Raw genomic sequence first — 27,031 nt, forward strand, 5'->3', positions numbered from 1 at the left:
AGTCTTTCCGTGACCACAGCTGGTGCAATTTGGCTGAAACGTCGGAATTAAAGGTAAAAACGATGAAATTATATCGCGTCAGACCCGTTTGTGTAATTGAATATATTTTAGATTATTATTTGTTTTTAATACGCAATCAAATTCATTCTTTCAAAGTGATCTTTATTGCTGACCTCAATGGAAGAAAAATAATATAGAAAATAAATTAAGTAGGTAGTGAGGTGAAAACCAGGCGGTCTTATTGTCTAGCGATCTTTTCTAGAAAACTTTAGGTAGCCAATATTAAAGATATTTCTCTCTGGTTTCTTAGTTCTTTACTGACTTCCAAACATATTTTGGATTACAAAAAAATCTGTGTCGAATCCTGGCAGGGTCGTCATGTGACGATAGCGTTAGCGAAGGCATATAAGTGTTTGAATTACTTTTTTATCAAATTGGGCATAACATAATGCACTAATTATTCTTATTATATTACGAAACTTATTGTACTTATGTTTGATAATTTTGTGGACAATTCGGCACAAATATTATAAATGCTTAAGTAAATGAAGAAACTGTCTGTCTGTCAGTTGACTCTTTACGCTTAAATTGCTGAACTGATTAAGATGAAATTTAGTATGGAAATAGTTTGAGGCCCAAGGAAGGACATGGAAACAGGATAGACTGGAGAGTATATTTTTATCAATTATCATCCCACGCAGAAAAAGTAGGTAATGAAAGTCTCTATCGTTTTTTTTTATTTTGAATGACTTAAGAAGTACTGAAATAAATATTTGAAGCAAACTTTTAGAACTTCCAAAAGTAAGTCTACTACTCGGTTAACTCACGTAAAACCTGTACTGAAAAATTTAGCTAGAAACAAAACTTCATGAAAGCCCGGGCACCTATCTCAGTTGGTATTTACGTTTTTCTCATTAGTTTTCAAAGCCTCTTCGTCCTTCAGATTTTTGCAACTTCAACTCATTACACAGGAAGCAAAGTTGCCGTTTTAATTAAAGATATTCAGTGAAAACCCGCCCCAAAGCCTTAACTCAGTGAATCGTGGTTGGCTTCTTTTTTTCGACACACTCATTCCCGCCTCTGCGACCCTCCCAAACAAACAACGAAGTACTACGAAAACAAAATCTAAGACAAGTAAAACTGAACCTTTTTGCATCTCGATAAGTTCTCTTATCCTTTATCAAAAAATTACCTTAAAGCTCTTTTGTTTCTGAGTGGGACCTTTCAGTTCATTTCGTGAAAGTGGAGACAGCCTGGCAAGTTAGTTGACCGCGAGCATTCGCGCGGGTGGCCGTGTTTGGGGAAAGGTGTCGCTTGTCGCTCAAATTTACGGAAAACTTTTACGTAAGTGTAATCTGAAGGTGAAAGTGATAATTTTTGATTTTGCGAAGTGAATATTGAGTGTGTGCTTGTTTTGAAGGGTGAGTTTTCACTATATATTTAACTGAAGGTAGTAAAGATAAAAACATAATATAAAGAAGATAGGTAATATTTAATTTTGTTTATTAAGGCTGGTACTTTTCGAAATAAATACGGATAATGAAAAACAAATCCTGGACATAGACAAATTTCTTTTAAAAGAGGTAACACTTAAAAACCAACATTCTCATCACCGAAATACATAAATGGAACGCTTTAACTTGTTTATGGTCTCTTGCAATAGTTAGTCTGAAAAGACTCATCTGAAGAAATATCTTTAGCGATCTGAAACCAAAAGTTGCCCACTTCAAGGTGAACTAAATTCAAAATTTCACTCTAAAATGCATTGAAATGCAGAACTAAATAAATCAATTATTTGTGCACTTCGAAAACTTACTGCTGCAAGTTCTAGCGTATTCCTTCAAGTGTAAAAGGACCTATGTCTTTTAGAAATTCACTTTAGGGGTCATCCATTAATTACATCACACGTTTAGGGGGAGGGAGGGGGTCAAGAAAATGTGACATATTGTGACATGGGGGAGGGGGGAGACACAAACTTTGTAACGTCACTTTAACTTCATCAGTAACCGAAAATTTATTTAAATTATTTTATTCGCTATACATTTAAATAACAAGTTTTTTAAACTATAATCGTTTTTATTCTTTTAATTTTCTTTCCTAAGCAGTTTTGGGTCATAAAATTACTAATATTTATATCGTCAAAAATATTTTGATGAAATATTAATAATACTTAGGTACTTACTTAATTCGATTTGGCGATTTCGTAGAAAAAATGTGACGTCACACTAGGGGTTTGCCAAATGTGACCAAGTGTGACAAGAAGGGGGGGAGGGGTCAAAAAACCTAGAAATTCGTGTGACGTAATTAATGGATGACCCCTTAGCTACGTATTTCTGTGTTCGGGACAGAATTCTAACTTATTATTGTTAAGAGTTCCGACTTCTAGCTCCCTTGCCGTTTGCTTCGTTCGGAAGTTCGTACGAACTTGGATCAAAGACTTAATATAAACTTTGAATTAAAGTTAACCTGAAATTTTAAAGTTTTAAATAGGTATTCTACAAGGTGTGACATAAATAGTGGGGATCCGTTTAAGGGCATATTCTGTATCGTGCTCTGATGAGAAAAATGTACCTAAGGCAAAAAAATTTAAGGCAATTTTTGCCTTGCATTTTGCAAGCATAATTTTTTATAACTATATTGATGAAAAACGGATGGCTTAGTAAGTTTTTCTTAATTTCACTCAAAATTTTAATTTATTTCTCTGTTGTAGTAAAAATTAAACAAATTTTGCTAGATTTACACATAAACCTTTTACTCGATTTATTTTATTTGTCTATATTAATTTAAAAATGAATGTAAAAATAAAATTTTCGTATCACCTAACAATACTGGTAGGTACTAGATCAGTCATAGATATACTCGTATGTTACATAAATGTTCAAGCCAAGTTTCATGTATTATTTTTAAAATGAGATGAGAAAAATGAGAGCGATTTTATGGAAGCGGCATTTTGGCGTCTCCTCATCTCTAATTCAATCTCACATAATAGAGCTAACTCCAATGCCCTTTGACTGACTTTGAACATTGACATAGATATATGTATATGTGTTGATTATAAATCTAATGATAATGATGTATTCGTAGCAAAGGTCTGCACTTAACTGATCATAATCACACGCAAAGTGATTTGGATTTCCGTCGATTATCCTCATTACACTTCACTGGGCATTAATGTAACATATAGGTACAGTCGACGTCAGAGATACGTTTACACTTCTGCACCTTACTCCTTTGTAATAAGGCGAAAAGTGTAAACATATCTTTGACGTCGACTGTACCATACACGAATGTACAATCAATAAGAATCAAATAGACAGTGATGACCAAGGTGGCACAAGGTAACAACATACCTACCTTTCTTATATAATAAATACAAATACAAATACAAATACAAATAATTTATTGAGAAAAGTATAGTACAATGATTGTTCTTAAAGACTAAGAATTTACATAGAGACACGTGGTTTACAGATGCCTGAACTAGGATTCCCTGTGTTTCAGGCAGCGAAGGACAATATTAAATTTATTTATTTTTAATTAGTCACTTAATTATGAACTATATTTATTACACAAAACAACTGTATATCACCTTAACAAAGAAGTAGGTTCTTAAGTATTAAAAATCACAGAACAGAATTAGGTAATCATTTTACGACTATTAGTAGGTTCTCTGTATCATCGTACGTCATTTTTTGAAGGGCGCGTCGTAGTGTGTTCTTACAACACGCATAGCTTTGTGGGTATAAGTCTAGTATTGCATTTAGCCTGTTGTACAAAAATGGGCCCAAAAAGACAAATATCTAGATGAAAAAATGTGTTTTCTTTGTACTGTTTGGATACATATAATATCTTTGCGCCTTTTATATCTATATTCAGAGTTGAGAGGAGTTCTGGCGTGCTGCTTTAGTGTTGTGCTTAATATATATAATTGACGAACTGTTAGTACTTCACATGATTTATAAAGGAGGTCAGTAGGGTATAAGAAGGGCCGGGAGGTAGCTACCTTTAGTAAGGCTCTCTGGGCTCTTTCTAGGGTTAGGAGTGTAGTTTTCGCTGTGCCACCCCAGGAAGAAATGCAGTAAGTTAGTATCGATTGACATAGTGCAAAATATACTTGCTTGATTAAATTTGGGTTAGCGATTGAACGAAGTTTTTTGAAAACAAACATTAACTTTCGAACTCTATTGCACAATGTTTCAATGTGATTTTTGAAGGAGAGGGTTTCATCTATCATGACTCCCAAATACTTAATTTTGTCAGTATTAGCTAGTGATTGACATGAACAGAGATTATTCGATTTTTCCTTACAGTTATGTGCGTAAAGTTTGATGTTATGTGCATCCGGCTCTGTTTTCCGCATGGAGAATCTTATAAACTTCGTTTTGTCAGAATAGGGTACCGCTTTGACCCTTTGGGTACGGAACTCTAAAAATCAAACGAAAGCAACCTTGAGTCAATATTACAGCTTAGGTTTCAGCCACCCACAAAATTTAATAACGCTTGCCGAGACAATTGAAATTTTTATTTGTCAATATGTGGTGGCAATTTTTATTTGTTAATATGTGGTCAATATAAAGATTCAAAACAGGTACAGCCGACGTCAAAGACATGTTTACATTTTTCGCCTTATTGCAAGCTACTCCAGCTTGTAGAATCGTGCAGAATGGAGAGTCTTGGTGCTGTAATACTTTTATTTTAAACTAAGGGTCCTGAAGGGGATAAAACAAACAACCCGATAGTGGACAGGTACAATTTAATTGCCGGCCTGGTTAAGTTTACACTTTTGAGCTTAAACACTACTTAACGACTTATTGGTAGTAAACTAAATTTACATTTATCTAACCGGGTTTTAATTATTGTTGGTGATACTTGGTCGATTGCGCTATTGGATAGTTAATACTAAAAGGTGAATAGTCCAAAATCGCAGTTTAGGAAAAAGTAGTGAAAGGCTTAGCTGCACTGTAGCGACAGTCGACTGCTCTCTCGACCAGATGGCCGGAGGTTCCAATAGCTCCGACTCTGGCGGGGCCAGCTGCACAGGTCGACTGGCACAGAATCTGGCCTACCAAAGGCCGCGCCCCTAGTAGACACCTCCTGGAAAATTCCGGGTACGGGATTAGTTCCACTGGCTCAGGTCACGCCAAGAATCTGTGGTCCGTGCCACGTGCGAGTCCGTTTCACATAGGAACAAGGGTTTCCATGCGTAACCCTTTGGGGGTTATATTACAGTATAAAATTCAGCGCTACGCGGGATACTTTTATGTGGCCGCATGGCCCGCCATACAATTTCTGACGAAAGTATATGAACGACGCCTTACCTGTCGGAGGAAAATCGTCTTGCCGGGGTTTATGAGTGATCGAATATCAACTCCGAAGTGCCCAGGACGCTCCTGGTTCGCCCTTTCGGGAAACGGTTAACCTCAAGGCACACCTGAGGGCAGGCTGAAATAAACGGTTCACGTCAATAATCGCATAATCCAACAACAGATTCCGAATTTCACGGTCTTCACAAACGAATGTAAGATTACTTACCAAAGATGAGAACGTTGTCCCAATTATTTAATATAAAGCCGACCCCGGCTAGGTCGGGGAAGAAAATCCAAGTCCAAAATGGCCGAATCACTCTCCCTCGGGGCCTCCTCTTCGATGTTGCCAGGGTTACAATCCCAAGGCATTTAACAAAACTGACGTGAAACTCTAAATACGGAAATTAGACCAGAGCGTGGTAAACGCTGCTGGACAAGCACGGTATGATATTTTTTAAGAAAGGGAAAGGAAGACTCGACAATCTATACATTCCTACCCGTTCATCGAGAATGATAATAATTATTTTGGTAAGAACTAGTTGTCGACCGAACTGGTGTCGAAGGGATTCAGACCTATCTCCCTGGCAACACGGAATCGCTGCCAACTTGACAGTCCATCGACACTATTCGAGACACAGATTTAATCGCCCGTCCGGCTTCATAGAAGTATTTTGTTATCTAAATATTTTTCCATTACAGTGCACAAAACAACTACCTCATATGGTCGCGATCCTGAGTCACGAGGAATCTAGGAAGAAGAAAAAGTGCAAAAGTGTAAACATATCTTACAATAGAATGGGAGACCTTTATGTAGGCTTGTGGCTAGACACCAGTGTCTTTTGAGCGACGGCGTCTAGTCAGGGCTATGAAAAATGGCGTCGCTGCGCAGTTGCGCCAATGTTGCGTCGAGCAGCAACCATGGAATTGACTAGACGCCGACGTTCGGGAGACGCTAGCGTGGGATAGCTAGGGTAAACCCTCCAGTGAATGAACACCCCCCAGTGAATGAACAAAATCACGTTTTTCGTCTAAAATAAGAAATATAGCAATTTCTTCCACTTGTTTAATTTTTTTTCTTATTAACAACTCTATTTCCTATGCAATGACAACCCGTAATAAATTTATTTTCGACAAGTTAGGATGTGACTGGCGTTTGAAGTTAACGTGTTTCTGGATTTGAAGTTTTGTATGAAAATATTAGATCCCAGATAAGAACAGTGTACGTTTGGAGCAACATATGAAGTGCTTATTTAATTTTTACCAGTACAAAGTTTAGTTATTTGGTTAGATTAAGAGTTGAACCTTCTATTTATGTACACTTTGTCGGCGTATTATGCGATTAAGTCTTTATTTTTTATAGTTCCATTACTGGCTCATCAAATGTTCTGAAACCAGTAAATGAACAGTGTGTTCATTTACTGGTGTCGCGTAGATTTCATTTTTTTCCCAAATGTATATGCAAACGCAATCGTATTGAGCTTGTTTTTTGTGATTCTGCATAGAAAACGATTCTGAGTCATTTAGCCAGTATTGGAACAAACCAAATTTTTATAGTCCATTTACTAGATTTGTCATGCTTATGTATGAACAATACAAAATTTGGCTTGTTCATTTATTGGATTTCTACTAATTCTATGTATGAACAGGGTAACCACGAATAATGCAGTGACAAGTTTATTATATTAAGCATTATTTGGTGAGCATGACCCCTTTTCGTCAAAATATGCACGTCGGTTCTTGTTTTAATGGTTGATTTAATTTTTTCTTTTAATATGTAACGGGTTTCTATGTTATTGGTGAATAACCATCATTTTATTACATTCTAATCGATTCGAAGTCAATATGGAGGGATAAAAACTCTTTATCTTTATCTTTTATCTTTATAAACGCTATCGCTATACCTATTAAAATAGAGCCGGAAACGGTGTTTGTGATAAAAAATATTTTATTATGCTAATTAAAAAGAGTTAAATAATGTTCATTCACTGGGTTTTTCGGTGTTCATTCACTAGTTTTTATGTTCATTCATTAGGTTTTTGGGTAGTTTTTGGTAAATTCTGGTATAACTCAAAAACTATGAAAGTAATTAAAAATCGCAGAAATTACTTTCTTATTTATTAAATGACGATTGATTAAATTGCAATAAATTATTCCAATTATTAATGAATGCTGAGCAATGATTTTTCAAACTTGGATAATTGCTTAAGTGTTCATTCACTGGTGGTCTTACCCTATGTAGATTGTTGCGAAGAAAGAAATTCTGTACTCTGTGGTTAGCTCCAGTTCGTCACTATTTATACTAGCAATTCCTGTTGGTACATAGGATCTGAAACCAAATTAAAGGTAAAATTGTCATATTGCCTCGGTTACTGCTACGAGTACATACGCAAAATTACTATTATCTACTAATCAATAAGCACAATGCAAGCAGAAAATAGTTTTTTGTAACTGGTATTCGCCGCCGCATTACTGCCGCGATTATCACATTCAGTAAGTTAGTCATTTTACCAAGGAAATTGATTGATTTTATTTACAATGGTACCTACCTAATTGAAGCTAATCACGTTTAGGGCTACAAAAAGTCACCGCATTAAGTGTTTTTTTTTTTAAACTTTATTGCACAGTAAAAAATATACAGTGACAAAAGGCGGACTTAATGCTACACGGCATTCTCTACCAGTCAACCTTTAGGCCAAACAGAGAAGCATAGTTGGTGCGGGGTATGTGTAAAGAACACTAAAACTAAATTTGATGCTTAAAATTAATAGGCACAAATATAAATATAATATGAAGATAACATAAATATATATACAACAATAATATATACGTACATGTATACAATAAATATATATAAATATACATGTTTGATGGGTGATGCCGTTCCTGTTAAACAAATCCATAACATCTTTATTTATAAACTCTGTTCCACGGTCACTCCTAACAGTTTTGATTCTATGTCCCGCGAATTTTGCTCTGGCGTGTAGCTGACAGATGTTGGCCAATTATTTTCGCCGAGAATTACGGCCCTGCTGCTCTCCACTCTCTCCACTTTCTCCATTACGACTTACTTCCTCCTGTTCGGCCTGTTAGAACCGACGACACCAATGTGCGTAAAATTTGTCGTAATTACTTCTCTACTGTTAACTTTCCCTGCTTGGAGCCCTATATTCATTCTGTGTATACTATTTTTAATTTGTCAAAACAAGGGCCAAGCAGAATACCCCGAATAAGCCTTAATTAAATAATACTCAACAAACTAATTTCAATGGTACCTATGATAATTTGAGAGTTAACACCCGGGAAGAGAGACGCAAACGCTGTGGGTACCTAGTGGAAATGTAAACAGCAGGTAAGCTGATTTGTGCGAGGTGCGAGACGTGGGTGACGTCATCACCAAGCTTAAATGGAGTTGGGCGGGACATGTTGCTAGGCAGAGTGATGGCAGGTGGACCAAAATGTTGGCGGATTGGTGGCCGCTTTCGGATGAAAGAAGCGCCTGGCGTCCGTTGGCTCGTTGGGTGGATGACATTCGGAAAATCGCGGGGCACTTTTGGATGAGACTAGCCCAGGATCGGAATAAGTGGCGTACACGAAGAGAGGCTATGCTCAGCAGTGGGCGACTGAAGGCTAGAATGATGATGAATCTGATTTGTATGAGAGATTCAAAATAATATAGCCATTGTTTTATAAATTTAATTCGTATCCGGAACTAGGAAGATCATTTGCGAGTGTGTATTAGATAGCTATCGCTCTAAGAATAGATAAGAGAAAAAAATCTTCATCTTTGGGCCTACCGCGAACCACGTTCGACGTATTGCCTCCCTGTCACACTTGCGTACGAATTTACAAGTGGAACAGAAAGGCAACACGTCAAATGGTTCGCGGTAATCGCGGTAGGCCCTCTGTTCTTTACGCAAGTAGTAAGCTGTTTCAAATAAGCTTTGAGTGATGTGTTAACTAAAAACGTTCTGAGAAACGTACATTTTATTATGAATTTCATGATACAAGTCATGAGAAGTAGTAGGTTTAAACATGCCTAAAAGGGCCCAAGAAAAGGCAGGCTTTAAACATTTTACGACGTTTACAGAAAAGACTCTTAATTCTAACTCATAAATATTTTATTATGACCCAATATAGCTACACCAAACTTATATTTTCACCCTGGCATACTGTAACAGCCCAACTGTGTAAACCGCAGAACGCTCGAGTCTTCCCAACTTCACGGCTGGCAGGTGCGAGCACTTTTAAAATATGCTAATCTGACCGAATCTGACGACTAACTTCGGCCAAGTTGACGAGCAAAAATAAAAAGTTACAAAGCTAATTGTAGATGGCGCCCTCCTGGATTTCATACGACAAGAGGATGAAGAAGATTAATAGGGACCATTCTGTCTATATAGGTACATAGTTCCTATGAAAAGTCAGTTGCCTTCTACATATAATAAATAATATAAAATTTGGAAATTCGCCCGCAGACGTATCTGCTTGTTGAAAGTTTTATAACAAATAACGTTTTGAATAATTTTACGGTTTAGACTCACTTGTTTTTAGTACGCGATACACGGCCGTCGTGAACGCTGCTCGCACTGTTAGTGCTTGAGAAAGGAGACCTAGGCTCTCCGAAACATGTCGCGCGAGTGACTAAAAGCAAGTGAGTCTAAACCGTAAAATTATTCAATGTTAGTATGTCTCACAACAGTTTAAATTCAAATAACGTTTTTTTTACTTTCATTTGTTTTACGTAAAATGATGGATTCCTAATAGATGCAACGCGGAATAGAATAAGTACTTACCCACTTCCTGTCATACAAAAGGAACTATTTTCTTTTAGGAACCATTGTTAGGAATGTCATTTTGACTTTCGCATTACGAGATCAATATTATATTTTCATTTTTTCATTTTCAAAAATTTTAAGTAAGTAGGTAACGAATGGTTTGCTAGACTATATTTTCAAATTGCTTGTACACATGTGCAAATTCCCACCTATATTTTTCTTCCCCAAAAGCTTTAGCAATGTTATCTTAAACTATAAAAAGTAAAAACGCCTCACGTGCAGACAAACAGTGAAAGTTAGCATATTGTTTGCGAAGGTGAAAGACGTTTTATTAAACCCCGCACTCAATTTCATGGAAAAACTTAAAACGATTCGACGCATAAAGTTTCTGAGGATGGATGTGGCATTGCGTGGGTTGTGTTTCATTTATATATGCTTTTAATATTTACAAGCACACCCATGTCATAATTGGAAGGTTTTTAAAAAGGCAGACTAATTAGAATAGAGTTCGTCTAGGCGAAATCTTTAATACCGACTTCGTAAAAAATTTCATGGCCGTGCTATACTTGTCACGCAAGTCCACGCAAAATAATAACAGTCTTGTAGACATTTATGGAACGGAAAAAATATCAAGTGTACATTTTTTTTGTTGTAGACTTAGATAATTTTGATTAGTACAATGTCAAGATTAATTCAATTTGTACGTCTAATTGTGGATGAAGTAGACGTCTTTCCACTGCTATTAAGACAGGAAACCTATTAAGCCATGTAAAGGATACGCTAGATTTAAACAAAAATTCCATGCTCTGCTGTAAAAGTTCTACATCAAAATAAAATACTACCGCGTTTGAAATTCTTCGCGCATCGCCATCGCAAAGATAGGAGCAACTTTTTGACGTAGTCATGGCAGAAGGTTCTTTGTAAGAGTACTCTTTTAACCAAAGTTATGGTTTCTGGATTAAATTTTCTTTTTCTTTAACACTTCGGGCGTGTGTTTGAATTTTGTTCATAAGATAAGTGAACTATAGGGTATTTTCAAGGTTTTATTAAAGGCTTTTCAAACGGTTTTTAATATAAGTTTTTACAACTGCTCAAAAAAAGTAGTGTATTGTTTTCAGCGTTCATGTTTGTATATAGGTATGTCACGTATGTGAGTTTCTTCTTAAGATTAGTATAAAGAGTAGCAGGCCAATTTGAACGTACATTGACATTAGAATGATATATTTTGGACCATGTTATTTAGGTACCGTGAATTTCGCTCGTACTTGGACAAGTTTGTATGGGCGCGGGAGAGACGCACGATTACTAAATAACATGATTGAAATATCATTCTACTGTAAGTGTAGATACCTACGTTCGAATTGGCCTGTAACTAGAAGAATAATATGTTGTAATACATGTACATAACGTCATTACGGGTATAGTGCGACCTGAAAGAGTAGAAAGTAAATAAAATGTCTAAAAAATTTTCATACAAAAATGTTGCCATGTTTAAGCATTTTACGTCAAAAATGTGCCAATTACGAAGAAAGTGGCGCCCTCATTTAATTTCTACTCTTTTATGTCGCACTGTGGCAAGTGGCTTACCTTCACATAAGGGCCTGTTTACACATTGTTTAGTGTTTATTGCGTATCTCGTACGCGTATAGATAATTTATAAAATGATATTTTTTACACAATTTCTGCAACAATTCTCACATCACTTCTGGAAAACTTTCGCTCAAAGGAAAGCTTAAAGTGCGAGCTCGAGTAGATACTACTTTTAGTTCACCTTATAAGCAATTGAAAGTCAACAAATTCAACAACAGACCAGCGCTGTTAAATAATATGAATTTCTACAAAGTAACGCCTGATTCTATTCATTTGCATTTTCTAAAAATACCAGTACCTAAACAAAGCAGGTTATCCAACGCCCAAATAATCAGGAAAATTGTAGGCTACATCAGATTTCCTTTTGTAATACTATTGTCTCAAATGAGGTGTAAACAGGGTTAATAGTCAACCCTTAACACAGGTTTAATTTTACCCTTTTTGTGAAAACATCTGGCTACTTCAATATGTAGGTGTGTTTACATAAGACCTCCAGCCGTCACCGATAATAGGGTATTATACTGTATTTAAAATAAATTATTCTACACCATGCATGAAATAAAGCACCAAATAATTATTAAAAAACCATAGATAGGAGTTATTTTAAGAAAAAATCTATTTAATAAAATAAATCTGATAGAAATATGAAGAGTAGGTGAGTTGACCGTGACGTTACGATATAATGTTTCATATAAATTCCATAATTATTAGCTTTTTTTCGCAACGTGATTAGAGCATTTTACAAGTCAAACTGTTTTCAAACTGTAAATAAAACGAAAGGGATCATGGAGATTATAAAGAAATGCAGACAATACTGACATCTCGAAGACGAGAATCGGTTTAAAATTGCGACCTGTAGAAGAAAACAGCCGGAGATATACGGAAGCATTTTTACCGAGGCTGAAGCGGACACTTTTGCTTTCACTTGGTCAATAAACAGCCTAAAGCTAGGTTCACACGGTGTAAATTTTTCCCGTACATCGTATACGAATATCGAATACCGTAGTGATAACAAAATTTCTACGGCAATTTTCAAAGTCGTTCACACTGCTAGACGGCTTTCCCTGCTGTGTGAACGATACGTTGCTATCACTACCGTATTCGAAAAAATCCCGTATACGGTATACGGGAAAAATCGACACCGCGTGTTTAAATAAGTTGCTACGTCGTTACAAATACCAATCAATTAAAACCAAAAATATTGCTTTGCTAATCCGCGAAAAGATAACGTGCTAGTCAATCAGTGCTAACCCGTTATACTTACTTGTGTATTTTTTACCAGCCCATCGACACCCCATACTTTGATAAATTATGAAAGCCCTTGTTACCAACATTGAGGCATAGAAATAATCTTATCGAATTAAAATGACTGCTGTTGCATTTTGGTGGCACATACCATACTTGCTTTTAACATGGACGTATTATACTTACTTTTCTTTAGGTTGGTATGATTGGTAGTAAAACGTCAAACGTCATTTGAATTGTCGTGAACGTGAAAATACGTGGTTATTTTTTATTGTAATTGGTAAAATAACTTTAGCTGTTATTTAAATGGGGGCCAAATCTTTAAGGAAATGTGAAGTTTGTAGTGGGTGTGTAAGAAGACTAACTACTGACGCATTTTTGGCCAAATTTCCAACTTGATCCGAACAGATCGGTAAACTGATGTTTGTATGCAATATTTTCATTTTTTACTTTGAGTCGTTAACAGTTACTAATTTAATTAGTTTTAGTCGTGTACAATCCATGATTAAAACGAAAATATTTTGTGAATAAAGTATTTTTAAGTAAAAAACTAAGTAACCTATGACACGAATAGTGTACGACCAATTTTATCGATAATCTCTTTATTTCAGATGTCGATTATGGGCAAAGCTGAGGAAAAGGAAATGAGGATTTGGCGTATTTATTTACCTATTCAAAAGCTGAATGGAAACAAGTTCATTTGTGGAAATCATTCTCCATCCAGTGCCTTCAATAAAAAGGGACCAGATTAAAAAAGAATGCGCGCGAATTCAGCATATTGTAATATGCCTACTTGAATAATAAACTATGTTATTTTTATCATGTAAAATAAAATTGTTTATATATATATATAATGTTCTTTTATTTTATTAATAGGTAGTACAGTAGGTAAATACAGCAGCACGTATCGCACATTTATCGATATCGATAAACAGTAGGTACTGGAAGTGTCGAGCCCTAGCGTTGTTTTTTTTGTGTTGGTAGTATTGTGTGGTTTTTCTTTTTTTAACAATTATGGCCTGGATGCGAGATCTTTAAGCCTGTATTTGGTGTGTTGGGATATGTACGTTCATAATTCGGTTCGAGGATTGTTCGAGAGTGCCGACTCTTAAAACGTAGTGATTATATGCTCTTTGTTTTTTACATGCAATTAATGTTCCCACCCACCCTCCCTCCCTCCCTCCCACCGCAAGAATAAATACACAAATAAATATAACACACGACCACCAAAAGAACAATACCAATCATTTATTATTTTTATTTTATTGTTTAACATTGAAATTTGAGTCGGCCGGAAAAATCCGACCCTATTACTCGTTGCCTTGAATTTAAACCGATCATTTATTCCCGTATTTGACAGTTATATATATTCTACGATGAACTACCGTTACCTAGTTTGCGTTTGTAACAGCGCCATCTTTTATGAAATTTGGATATCAAACTAAATACCGTGTGAACCATAGTCTAATAAAACATGGTCTTCTCTTCCCAGAGTGACATAAGCCTACGTCACAATAACAATGCCACTTTGTATAGCTTTGTGTCAGTCACGTGGTCGGAAGAGAGTACTATGCGGAGTATATTATTATACCATGGTGTGAACCTAGCCTAATGGCTCCTCTACACGATGGGCCAACGCGGGCCACTCCAAGGGATGCATTTATGCGTTAGAGGTAGCAACTGATATTGCTATCTCATTCTACCGCATGGCTGCGTCCCTTGGAGTGGCCTGCGCTGGCCCATCGTGTAGGGGAGCCATAAAGCTCTAACTAAAACAGATCACTAGCATAAAGGCGAGTCATCCTGTCTCATTTGGTCGTTTTGTATAACATCATTAGTATTAATTAACGCGTTATAAATGGCTTTTCATCCGTTCTTAAAACAACGGCTTTTGCGGATTCATTGTGTGGCGATTAATTATGTTTAGCACAAACAAAAGACTGCGTAACTGCGGTACGTTCGAAAAAAATATATAACCCCTAGCCGCCCAGAGGCCTATAAAAGGTCTCCCGTTCCATTCGAATTTGAATCGTTATTTCGATTTAAATCAAAATTTGCCGTTGAACGTCACATACCTTTACTATTTCATATCTAGTGAACTTCTAAATCATTTCCCGAATCGCGCCGTAGGTCTTATAAAATATCGCACGCGCGCCGCTCCGAGTTGATGCGCCCTGTCAGCACGACTACCTCTTCCTCGCAGTTTGGTGACTTGTGTCGCGAACAAAGTGTCCAAGTCGTCCTATAAGCTCTGTCAAAGACATATGTAACTTCGTTTAAGATGAATAAAGTCTAAGAAAAAAACGTGCCTCGGAAATCAAGAAAAAGTCATTCTCGGATAGATGGCGCACACACCTTTGGCCTATGGTCGGCTAGATGGCGTGACGATACCGTTTCATATTAATTTTTTTGATAATTTTATACGTGTTTATTTTTAGTTACAGTCGTGTGTCGATAGATGGCAGTCAATTTACAGTGACTACAACATTTACTATGACAGGACCCCTCTATACGGTCTATTCTTTTTGGCTCTGTCAATAGGGGTTGGTATGGTATGTATCTGCTCTTACCCTATCAGTTTTTCCCTCCTACACGACCTGCGATGCTTATTAATTCAGCGGGCGCAATCTCACGGCATCTCAGACGGAGGTGTAACGCCGTAATCCAGGATAATTAGAGTGTGCAATATTAAGCTGTGCTGCTTCTGCCCCGGATTATTTAATACAACAGATACGCCAACTGTCCCGGAATCCAGCACAATTTACACTTCGATAGCTATAAAATCGGGAGCAAACGAAAAAGCTGGGCTTTCACCATGGCATTTAATGACAACTACTTAGATCTAAAAACAAAGGTAAAACAAAATACCATAAAACATAGACAAAATGTATAAAAAGTATAAATAAACCTCAAATTAGTCCTCGACACTAACCAAAAATTGTTCCCGAAATTTGATTAGTGGGCTTTGTCCACGATATTTGATATTTATTCAGGGATAATTTTACAGCATGCGTTGTATTTAGATATAATATCAGATGTGCAATTCGAAGGCAATTCCTTCCGCGCGATGATAATTAACCGTTATTTAAACTGTCAGCATGTGTAATGAGTAATTAATTAAAAACATGATTTAGATGCAAAATGGTAGAATCATAAATACAAGCCAATACCAATAATAACAGTAGTTATACAGACCGGGAGCTTCTTATTAATTGTTTGCTAGAAAGAGATAGATACTCTGAAAAAAATGCATTGTAGTATTATATTATCAACATCAAAAATTACGTATGATGGAGGATACATTCACAAATGACGTAACAATTTAAAAAAGTTGCGTGTCAATTTAAAAAAATCATGTAGTTTTATTGAATTTATTTGTAAATGCTATTTTCCAACGCCCAGATAGCGGCTTTGATGAGTTGTCTGCTTTAGTTACTTCTATTTAATCTGTGAATCTGGCTTATTCACTACTCTAGAGAATACAATACCGCCTAAAGTCGAAACACAGTATGTCAAAACGAAAGCTGTATGGAGATACGGCATTTTGGCTAGGAACGAAAATTGAATGCGGGAAAGATTGTAGCTAGACTAAAAGAAATTAGGAATGTATGATGCTTTAGGCTCGTATTTACACTGATTTAAGTGGGTTCCGAGGCGTATTTTGTCTTAGATAAGCACACTTAATAGTAGAGGTTTTCATCAATTTTTGACAAGTTTTGTATCGTATCTCCTTTTTTTGCACTACAGACAGAATTATAAAACAAACGGTTATCAGTTCTTCGATCTTTTATCTCCTTTTTGGTCTACCGGATTTTGAAAGAAATGAATACTTATGTTTTTAAATATTGTCTAAAAACATTTACATGTACGAAATCTATATATTTGGGTACGTCTTTGGCGTTTCAAAAAACGGTTTTAATTTTAAACTAATTAACACAAAAGTGATGGCCAGAAAATCAGTTATTTAACCTAAAATTGTTCAATTTTGATGCCAAATATCTCGAAAACAATGAACTTTGAAGTAAATACGAAATACTATATTACTTAAAGCCGTTGCTGTTAATATGATAAGCTACAAAAAACATTAGAAAACTAAGGGATTCAGATCGAAGGTCATATGACCCCTGAAGTCGTGAGCCCCTTAAGTCAGTGTTATTTTATCATTTATTTTTTATTTTTTCTAGGAGTCCTATTCAGATTTAACAACTTGTAACGGTTTTGATTTTGTTTTGATACGACCTTGATCACTCACGCTGATTAGTGCATGCAAAATGTCAACTTTACGCTATTCTAGAAAACAAGTTTCCAACTACTTGCAATACCTATAGCCTATTCTTGCGACAACAATACCTACTACAATAACTATTCAAAACAACAAAGCTACGTACCCACACATTCTCACTATTCATGTGAATAAGTTTATTAAAGAGTGGCGTTGTTCCTCAAGTTTAATACCATTAGCCGGTCGGCCGACGATAAACAAGCGTTGACAATGGCAAATCCACTCAGCTAAATTAACTCACTGGTCGGCTGACGCTCACAATGTACTGGGTTTTGCCTAATTGTAAAAAAAAAACTGGCCAAGTGCGAGTCGGACTCGCGAACGAAGGGTTCCGTACCATTACGCAAAAAACGGCAAAGAAATCACGTTTGTTGAATAGCCCCACTTAAATATTTATTTTATTGTGTTTTTAGTATTTGTTGTTATAGCGGCAACCTCGGAGTAATTAACAATGGAGCCGCCATTAACAGGCGTTCCCCTCTGTCGAAAATAGGCGGCCAATGGTCAACCTCATGTCAACCATATGTATGGACTGACGTTTATCTGACATGACGTACCTATACATTTGATGTGCCCCTCCCCCGCAAAAAACGGCAGACTATTTTGTACCGAAAATTTTAGACATGGCGTCTCCGTTGGTTATATCCTCCAAGGCGGCAACAGAAATATGTACATCATGTCGTCGGGTGACAAGCAAAAGTCACTAACTAACACCATTGAAATTATTGGACAATAAACCGTGTTACAAGTGTAATAAAGTGCATTGTTACTTTAATTTTTTGATAGTACTTAGTGACTTTCGCTTGTCACCCGACGATGTGTGAAACTTTCAATTGCCTATCTATCACTGTTCATGAGATACAGCCTGGTGACAGAAAGACGGACGGACAGACGGACAGGCGGACAGCGGAGTCCTTGTAATAGGGTCCCGAATTACCCTTAGAAAGGAAATTATTCGTTTTTAATAATTGCGTCATTCTCTGAGTATGTGTCTGCGGTTGCGTCTAATTGCGAATTAGATCGCAGACATATTTTTTGAGTATGACCCTAATTATTATTATATTATTATGAGCCCATATTGTCCCACTGTTGGGCAAAGGCCTCCCTCTTATTCTTCCACGTATCCCTATCCTCAGAAGTCTTCCACCAGTCTCGGTCAAAAGCGTCAAGCTCGCCCCGCCATCTCCGACGAGGTCTACCGTGACGCCTTACAATTTGTGGGACCCAACTGTGGTGGCTGTTTTGGCCCACAGGTCTTCCGGCATACGGCTGACGTGTCCTGCCCAATCCCATTTGAGCTTCGTGGCAGTTTCAGCTATATCAGTTATTCCGGTTTTGGAACGTATGAACGTATGATGTAGACCATGGCTCGCTGACAAACCTTGAGTTTGGATTTGTGAGCCTTTGTCAAAGACCAAGTCTGTGCTCCGTAGGTAAGGATGGGGAGAATGCACATGTCCATGACCTTAATTATGTTATTAATTTTAAAGTAAAACAAAGATTTATATTGGTAGAATGAGCACTACCATTCATTTCACTATGGAAATTGAAAAATAACACCGACGCGTTCGAACCAGTAGTGCAGCTGCGGTCAGAAATGGAATGTTACCCTTATAGTCGCGGCAGCAATGCAGCGGTGATCGTCAGTTATTTTGCCATGCTATAAATTAAATCATACCAGTGACGTCCAAAAAAATTCCAATAATTAAGAATATGATCAAAACGGTGTAATAGACGGCAACATTTATTTGTATTTCGTTTGCGGGAATCCGATATCTTCGAGTCGCTGAGTACTTGCAGACCGTACTGTGACGTATCTGGCCGCGTAGCCAAGGTTACAATCGCTATCGCTTCGACAACGATAAGCATTATGTCTCTCTATCACTCTTCCATATTAGTGCGACAGTGTCAGTTGCGTTTCGATCGCTACGGAGCGTAAGCGATCGGCATCTTGGCTACGCGGCCTGTGGCTTTGTGCTAATCTGAATCGATAGCTATATACATGCTATATATGTATATGTGCTGGCTATGGATGAGGTCTTGGTGGCTCAGATGGCAGAGCGCTAGAGTATCGATCCAGAGGCCGTCAGTTCAAGTCTCACACAAGACAGTATTTTTTCCACTTTTAAAATTATTGTAAGCTTATTTGCTATATACATTAATATTGAACGAGAAATACATACAAGGATTAAGAGGGGGCTTAAACCAAATTGTAGTTTTTATCTTGTATTTTTATACACGGAAACTAGACTATAATTTTCATGAGCAGACTCCCACCAAATCCTTAAGGGTTAAAGTTGGCTAGAAATCACGAAAACATGTCCAATTTGTAATTTTTTTTGAGTTGAATATCGTTACCCTGCATACCATAGCAGTATAATTTAAGTATATTATGCAGCATAGAATATATAGCTCTTAGATTAGGTAGATATTAGGTATGTGCTTCTAATTAGTATTTTTTCAAATAACTTGGGTATGGTGTTGATGACAGCCTTGATGAACGTTATTAATTGTATTATTGCTGAGATGACACCTGACCTGAGTGTGGGAACAACGCATATTCAAAACGACATTCACATTCAATTAAAATTACATTGGCATCAACTGCCTGTGTCTGAATAAGGCTCCAGTTTAATATCGTCAGTATTTTTGTCGTCTACACAACACTTCCGGCGGTCCCTATCTAATTTCCTCTAATGTAACATAAGCCTTTGTCCCTCCGCCATTTTACAGTACAAAAAGACTTATTTGACAAAAGAACCCAGTTTACATACGGTGTTTTTGGTGACGGAACACCGCATTACGGTGAACGAGGTTAAATGTAGCGGTTATTTTTAAATTTGAGGGCGAAATAGAATTTTGAGGAGTTGACCTTATTCATTTGGGGTAGTTTTTGCATACTAATGTAGGTTGTTAAAAAACACACTGGCCGAAGCGAGGACTTAAAGCGCTTCATATTGTCCGATCCGATATCGGATATCAAATACGACCACAAACAGGCCCCGCGCCGTATGAAGACTAGAATTACACTTACCCCGCAGCTACTTAAGAATCACTCCCGCTAGACCGGGCCTTGCCCGGGCCGAGGGGTCGACATGTCATTTTCTATGACGGCTGATCTGTGATCATGTGGTGCTTTCCATAGAAAACGAATCGCCGGAAGCTCTCGGAAGGCCTCGGCCCGGTCTAGCGTGAGTTATTCTTTACCTGTATTGACCTGTATGTGACACATTAGTATATCTAGATAGATAGTTGCCCACTATATAGTTAGTGCTATCACTATTCAGTGGTTGCGTTAAGGTATTAAACTAGTATCGCGTCCCCCGGGCCCCATCCATAGTAATTTACTAGTGCCGACTGATGAATGAGTCGGGAGCTTTCAGGTTTCTCTACTGAAGCATTTTACCTAGCATCTAGTTTAAAAAAATAGTTAGAAGGTAGCACTGATATTAACGGATCAGACTAAGTGTCAAAAGTCTACCATTCTCTAATAACGTAACAAAAAGAGATAGGTAGGGGAGACCGAGGTGAGTTGTGACAGAGGAGAGTTGTGGCATTGTCGATTTTTTGGAATCTATTAACTAAAAACTAGGTCGCAATAGCGCGCGTTTGTTAGTTCAAGTTGCGAGCTAACAAACGCACACTGTTGCGAGCTCACTAACAGTTATTAGATTCCAAAAAATCGACAATGTCTCAACTCTCCTCTGTCACAACTCACCTCGGTCTCCCCTGCCTATATCTCTATCCTCGTAAGTCCCCGTGTACTTGTACAAATACAAATTAAATTCGAGTTTTGAACTCATATAATAATAGAAATAAAAAGAAAGTTGCAAATTCAGAAGCGCCCAAATTGCCCTGGGTCTTACGAGGTTATACGTAGAACAATAAGACTGTGACAAGTATTTTTGAACCATTGACTTATATATTACTTCGTAAAGACGGCACTAAGAATGGTGCCAGGTCAGCGGTGTCATTTAAATGTCATTTTGGGTGTAATGCAAACTCATCAACGAATCGCGTTGTATCATACCACTCAGGCACACCAAACCTGAATGTTCGGTCGTAATTATATGAACGGGTTTATCTTTACCTTTGAAATCATTGTTTTGAACGCCAACTGTAGAGCTATATCTGTTTTTGGAAATATATTCTGAGTGCAGATAATTTTGGCGTTTAGTTTCATATGTTACTATTGTTGCTGACTGTACGACAGGCCCTCCAGCGCCATCTGTTGATTGTTGAAATATTTAGTAAAATAAAGTGACGTCACACCCCCACTTTGAAAGCACCCTTATCTGCGATAGAGATACATTCCGGCAGTCGCGACGTTTTGGCGCCGCGAGGTCAATGACCCGACAGCTACTACCCCTGCTTTTATGGAACGGAAACTTAGTTTTGGCACTATCATAGTTAATAAGTGGACATTGTAACTCGCGGTAGCTAGCAGTGTTGGTCATATGGTAGCAAAACTATTTCGGCGTTAATTAAAACTTGAATCCCTCATTACGCCCTAAATTGGTAGGTAACTAGCGGCTCGATTCGGAAAATGAATTAGATTTCTACTAGACTACAACAAGTTACGATATGGATAATTTAAAGATATTATGTAAGATACATATGTCAAATTTGACGTTTCCGCGATTCTGGAGGTCCTCTTGAACGATTTCGACAAGTTATGACTAAGATATCCAATTCACATCTAGTTGATATCTACTGTAGATCTAGTTGATCTCTAAATCGTCTCTAGATCTTGTGATTATCTTGAACTCCGAATAGGCCTGTAGATATTACATATGTCATTTTGCTTCCTTGTGACAGAATTAGAAAATCTCGAGCACTTAATCTTGATGAATCTTGTTAGGTACTTCCGAATAAAGTAATTAATTGAATATATTGTATGTATGTCATATTAAAGAAAAAAAATCGGCCTTGATCAAATCAAATAAGACAATAAAAAAAAATCCATACTTAAATTTTCTCATATCACCCCGTAATACGGAGTAATATTTTCATTATATTAAAACAGCTGGCATGAAAAGTGGCACCGATTCACACACCTAATGTTATGTTAAAGAGTCGTAATTACACATAATTAATCAGTTAATTACGCATTCGAGCATAATAGATACATAATTAATGTGATATTCGGTTACGGAAAGCAGGCCAAGGCAGCGTTCGCACGCAGTTCAATAAAGGTACCGTTTGGATTCAGACTGCATCAGCGTCACAGCTGCAGTACTTATTGCAGCGTGACATCACCAGAGCACAGAATAAATAATATATACTACCATATAGAAAGGAAACGCATTATTGCGATCAGAATCAGAATTAATTTTATTTGATAGGATACTTAAAACAACATGTAGTACAGGATGTTAATTGTTAAGGTACCTACAGTAGTAGGTGATAAAGTATTCAGTCAGAAGTTTCCTTTCTGTACGGTATTACTTATTCTGTGCAAATAGTCAAACTAACTATCTGCCGTATTCGAACTTCAAGATATTCACAAGAAACGACACGTACTAGATCCATTCTAGATACGTTATAGTTTAGATATCAACTAGTTCTCTTTTGCAGCGCAATTCGGGCAACCAGTGTCACTTTTACGTTAGATAGAGTAAGATATGTATTAGACGTGAATTGGATCTCTAAGTCATATCCTGTGGAAATCGTTCAAAAGTATCTCCAGAATCGCGCAAATGTCAAATTTGACAGGTTAGATCTTAAACATATCGTTATCGTATCTTGGTGATGTCTAAAAGATATCTAATAGATGTCTATTTCAAAATCCGAATCGGGCCCTATAACTATCGCCAGAGAAAGAGAGAGAATAAGCATCTTATCTTTCAGATAATCCAAGTCAAAACTAAACAATAGGGTAGAGAAACACTTGTATTGCATTAACAAGTAACGTAACTTGCAGATACACCCACTTCCGGTGCAGAACGAGCTTTGTCTACCAACCGCTGTTTACTTCCGGTTGCGAGGAATACTTTTAACGACCATCTAGCGCATTTTGATCTTTACCACGCTATAAATAAACTTCAAAATTGCGTGAGTCGTGGAAAAGTCGGTTGAAATTTGTTATTTCTACATTTCCACACATTTTCTGTTAGAAACAAGTTCACATTTAATGAGCTATTCGTATTAAAAGGCGTTTTTCATATCACGACATCTTATAATATAAAGATTTCTTTGTAATTGAAATGAAGAAAACGGTTTTTTAGAACAAAAAACTCAACAATACACTCCTTTTTTGGGCGGTCGTGTGTAAAGCATGAAAATAAAAACACACTCAAAGGCGCAAGTTCTTCTAAGTTGGGCTTAAAAAGAATAAATAAAGGCCTCAACAAGGGTCTTAGGCCTCATTTACACATTGATTGTAAAGTGCGAGATCGTAGAGTTAGACCAAAAAAAGTCTGCAGCGATTTTGATAGTCCACGCAGTGCAAGTGTGCAGTTAAACGTCAAACTTCTATTCAATTATGACGTATAAATAACACTTACACTGCGTGGGCTATCAAAATCGCTGCAGACTTTTTTGGACTAACTCTACATTTGTTACTCGCATTTAACACTAATCATTGTGTACCTAAACCTGTTTTAACAGGTCCTTAGAAGATTCGGAAGTTTTTTTAGCGCAGTCTTGTAAAGTCGAGTCGAATTTTTCAAATGAAGACTCAAAAGACTCGACTTTCTACCTACACTAGGTATAAATTGCAGAAGCGTACTGTTAACTGAGTGCAGAGGGCCTACCGCGAACCACGTTCGACGTGTTGCCTCCCTGTCACACTTACGTACGAATTTACAAGTGCGACAGAGAGGCAACACGTCGGACGTGATTCGCGGTAGGCACTCAGTTTCAAACAATTTTAGCGTACAAGAAAGTATCTGTCCCAATTCTCTCGGGGTACGGGCGCAGACAGACTGGCGCCCGCCGCGCTGGCGCCGGGGGGACCCAAATGTTATTGTTGGGGGATATGGCTTGCTCACTTGCTTATCGATTTGCAGTTCAATGCCAACGCTTTTGCAAAATTGGCGTTTTCAAAAATAAATATTGAAAACCTGATTCTTTCACATCTGGACGTTCTTGGGCTCATTCTATTCAGAATCGACAGCATTCTTCATCCGACCATTAAAAAAAGATGTCCCAAAATGTCCATTCCATTACGTCACGTTTTAGTATGAAAAAGTTTTTCACTTGCATGTGCGTGACGTAGTGGAATGTACAATTTTCATACAAATTTTTGGGACATTTTATTTTATCATCAAAATTGAATATGCTAGTGATTCTAAGTTGAAAAGAACCCAAAAACACCGGGATCTGTGAGAATCGGGTTTTCGATATTTATTTCTGAAAACGCACAAATATCAGATGATTAAGAGTTAAGGATCACTCACGCTAGACCGGGCCGAGCCCGGACTGGGCCGGGGTGTCCGACATATCATTTTCTATGACAGCTGATTGGTGATCACGTGGTGCTTTCCATAAAAAACAAATCTCCGGACGTCCGAAAGCTCCGGTTCAGCAACGGCCCAGTCTAATGTGAGTCATCCTTTAAGAGTCACACCTAGCCGCCGCCATACAATCGAAATTTCCTACACTCTCATTTTAAATCGACATTCGGAAAATATTTATATTTATATAACTTAGGATCAAGTATCAAAATTATTTACAAATAATTGCCCACCTGATTCACCTGATTCGTAAGCATGGTCACTACCATCTAGATTTTAGACCAACTTAAATTTAACCAATGTGTATTCAAATTGTTACAACCTACCTCCATATTATCCAAGATCTTTAACACTATTCAGATTTAACAATGTGATACGGTTTTGATACGACATTAACGATCATCTTGGTTATTGGCGCGCAGCTTTTACACGACTCACTTCATTTGGCATGCACTTAAACAGCGTAAGATATCTTCAAAATGAGATCAAAACCATATCAAGTTGATATATCTGAATAGGGCTCCTCGTATCCTTAGATTCCTTAGCAAAAAAGATTCTCCAGAGAGGAAATTAACCGTATCTCGGTTCTGCAGATAACGCTAATGCCAAGCAAATTAAACGCTCGTACAGTCGACGTTAAAGATATGTTTACACTTTTAGCCTTATTACAATGGAGTAAGGTGCAAAAGTGTAAACATATTTTTGACGTCGACTGTATTTATTTACAGCACGCATAACTCGAGGCGGGGTGGTGCATGTTATGCAGTGGTGCAAACTTAGACTGTTATTATTAAGTATTAGCTATCTTCCTAGCATGGTGGCTAGAGTATAAGGAAAATCATTCATATGAAACTATGTGAGGAATTAATGGAAGCTTTATATCGAGTAATACACTAAGTATGACTTGAGAATTTCTTATTAATTTCAACTTGATACCTCTTGACCTTATCTGCCTCAAGCAGAGGGACAAACTGTGACCTTTAAAGACTTTAAGGGCATTAAGGTGACAGTCCATTTCCAACGACAGCTGCATTACTGTTCATTTTACTATGGAAATTGACAATGGCAGCGACGCAATTAGTACCGGTAGTGCAGCTGCGGTTAGAAATAGAATGTTACCATTATACTGCAGTATTCGAACTTTAAGATATCCACAAGAGACGACACGTACTAGATCCATTTTAGCTACGTTATAGTTCAGATATCAACTAGTTCTCTTTTGCAGCGCAATTCGGGCAACCAATGTCACTTTTACGTTAGATAGAGTACGATATCTATTAGATGAGAATTGGATCTCTAAATCATATCTTGTGGAAATCGTTTAAGAGTATCTCCAGAATCGCTCAAATGTCAAATTTGACAGATTAGATCTTAAACATATCGTTATCGTATCTTGGTTATGTCTAAAAGATATCTAATAGATGTCTATTTCAAAATCCGAATCGGGCCCATAGTTTTTTGTCATCTTGGCTGTACCCCCAGGCCGCTATGCTATAGACATCTCAGAAACCTTAGCCAAGATATCAATCGTAGATACATCGACAAACGCCAAACGAAAATGGGAGGGATGACAGATTTACCGAAAAATCACGTGACTACGATACGATATTTTAATTTTTTAATTTTCGATTAGCGTTATCTTCGATGGTCAACTTGGCTAGGCCCCCTGGTTCATACACTTAAGCAGCGGTCGGCAACCTTTTAGCATCAGGCAAGGGCCAAATTTAATAGTAGTTACCGAAGTAGACGCGGGCCGCACTTTGTTAATATTTATGATTTTATCAGACATTGTCGTTTGTCAATATTACATACAAAATAACCAGGTAGGCTCCCAGGCCGCTTGTTGCCGACCGCTGCACTAAAGAATAACAACAATAGGACGGTGTGGATATCCCAAATAAAGTGACCCGTGTCACTTGGTCTAAATTGTAATAATTAGTTGTGAAAATCCATCTACATAAGTGACCTGCGCCTACAGACATGAATCAGTGGTTGTAATTAACACTAAAGACAAATAATTATGAGTTCGAGGTAATTGCGAGTGGACACGCGAACTGCGGGCCTACCGCGAACCACGTTCGACGTGTTGCCTCCTTGTCACACTTACGTACGAGTTTACAAGTGCGACCGAGAGGCAACACCTCGAACGTGGTTCGCGGTAAGCCCTCTTAACGGTGGGACGGCTGGACTAAAATTATTACAAAGGCGTACTTCTAATTCAATAGGGAGTATTACTGCAATATTCTGCCGCTAGAGTACAGCACTAATTTCTTAATAGCAAAGACATAATATATGTAACTTCATACCGGGTGTGGCCTGTAATATGAGCAAAAAATTAAACTGTAGGCTGTACTCCTCATACTGACCAACATTTGC

The 27,031-nt window shown here is 37.4% G+C and overlaps 1 protein-coding gene across 1 annotated transcript in view; it reads left to right on the forward strand.

Moving 5' to 3' along the window:
* The first annotated feature begins 954 nt into the window (after positions 1-954).
* LOC134670924 (carbonic anhydrase-related protein 10) overlaps positions 955-27,031 on the forward strand; it is a 59,269-nt gene continuing 33,192 nt past the window's right edge. The window contains exon 1 of the mRNA XM_063528757.1: positions 955-1,421. The gene's annotated coding sequence lies outside the window, so the exon portion shown is untranslated. The remainder of the gene's footprint in view (positions 1,422-27,031) is intronic.

The sequence above is a fragment of the Cydia fagiglandana genome, chromosome 14 (genome assembly GCF_963556715.1).
Source record: "Cydia fagiglandana chromosome 14, ilCydFagi1.1, whole genome shotgun sequence".
NCBI lineage: Eukaryota > Metazoa > Arthropoda > Insecta > Lepidoptera > Tortricidae > Cydia > Cydia fagiglandana.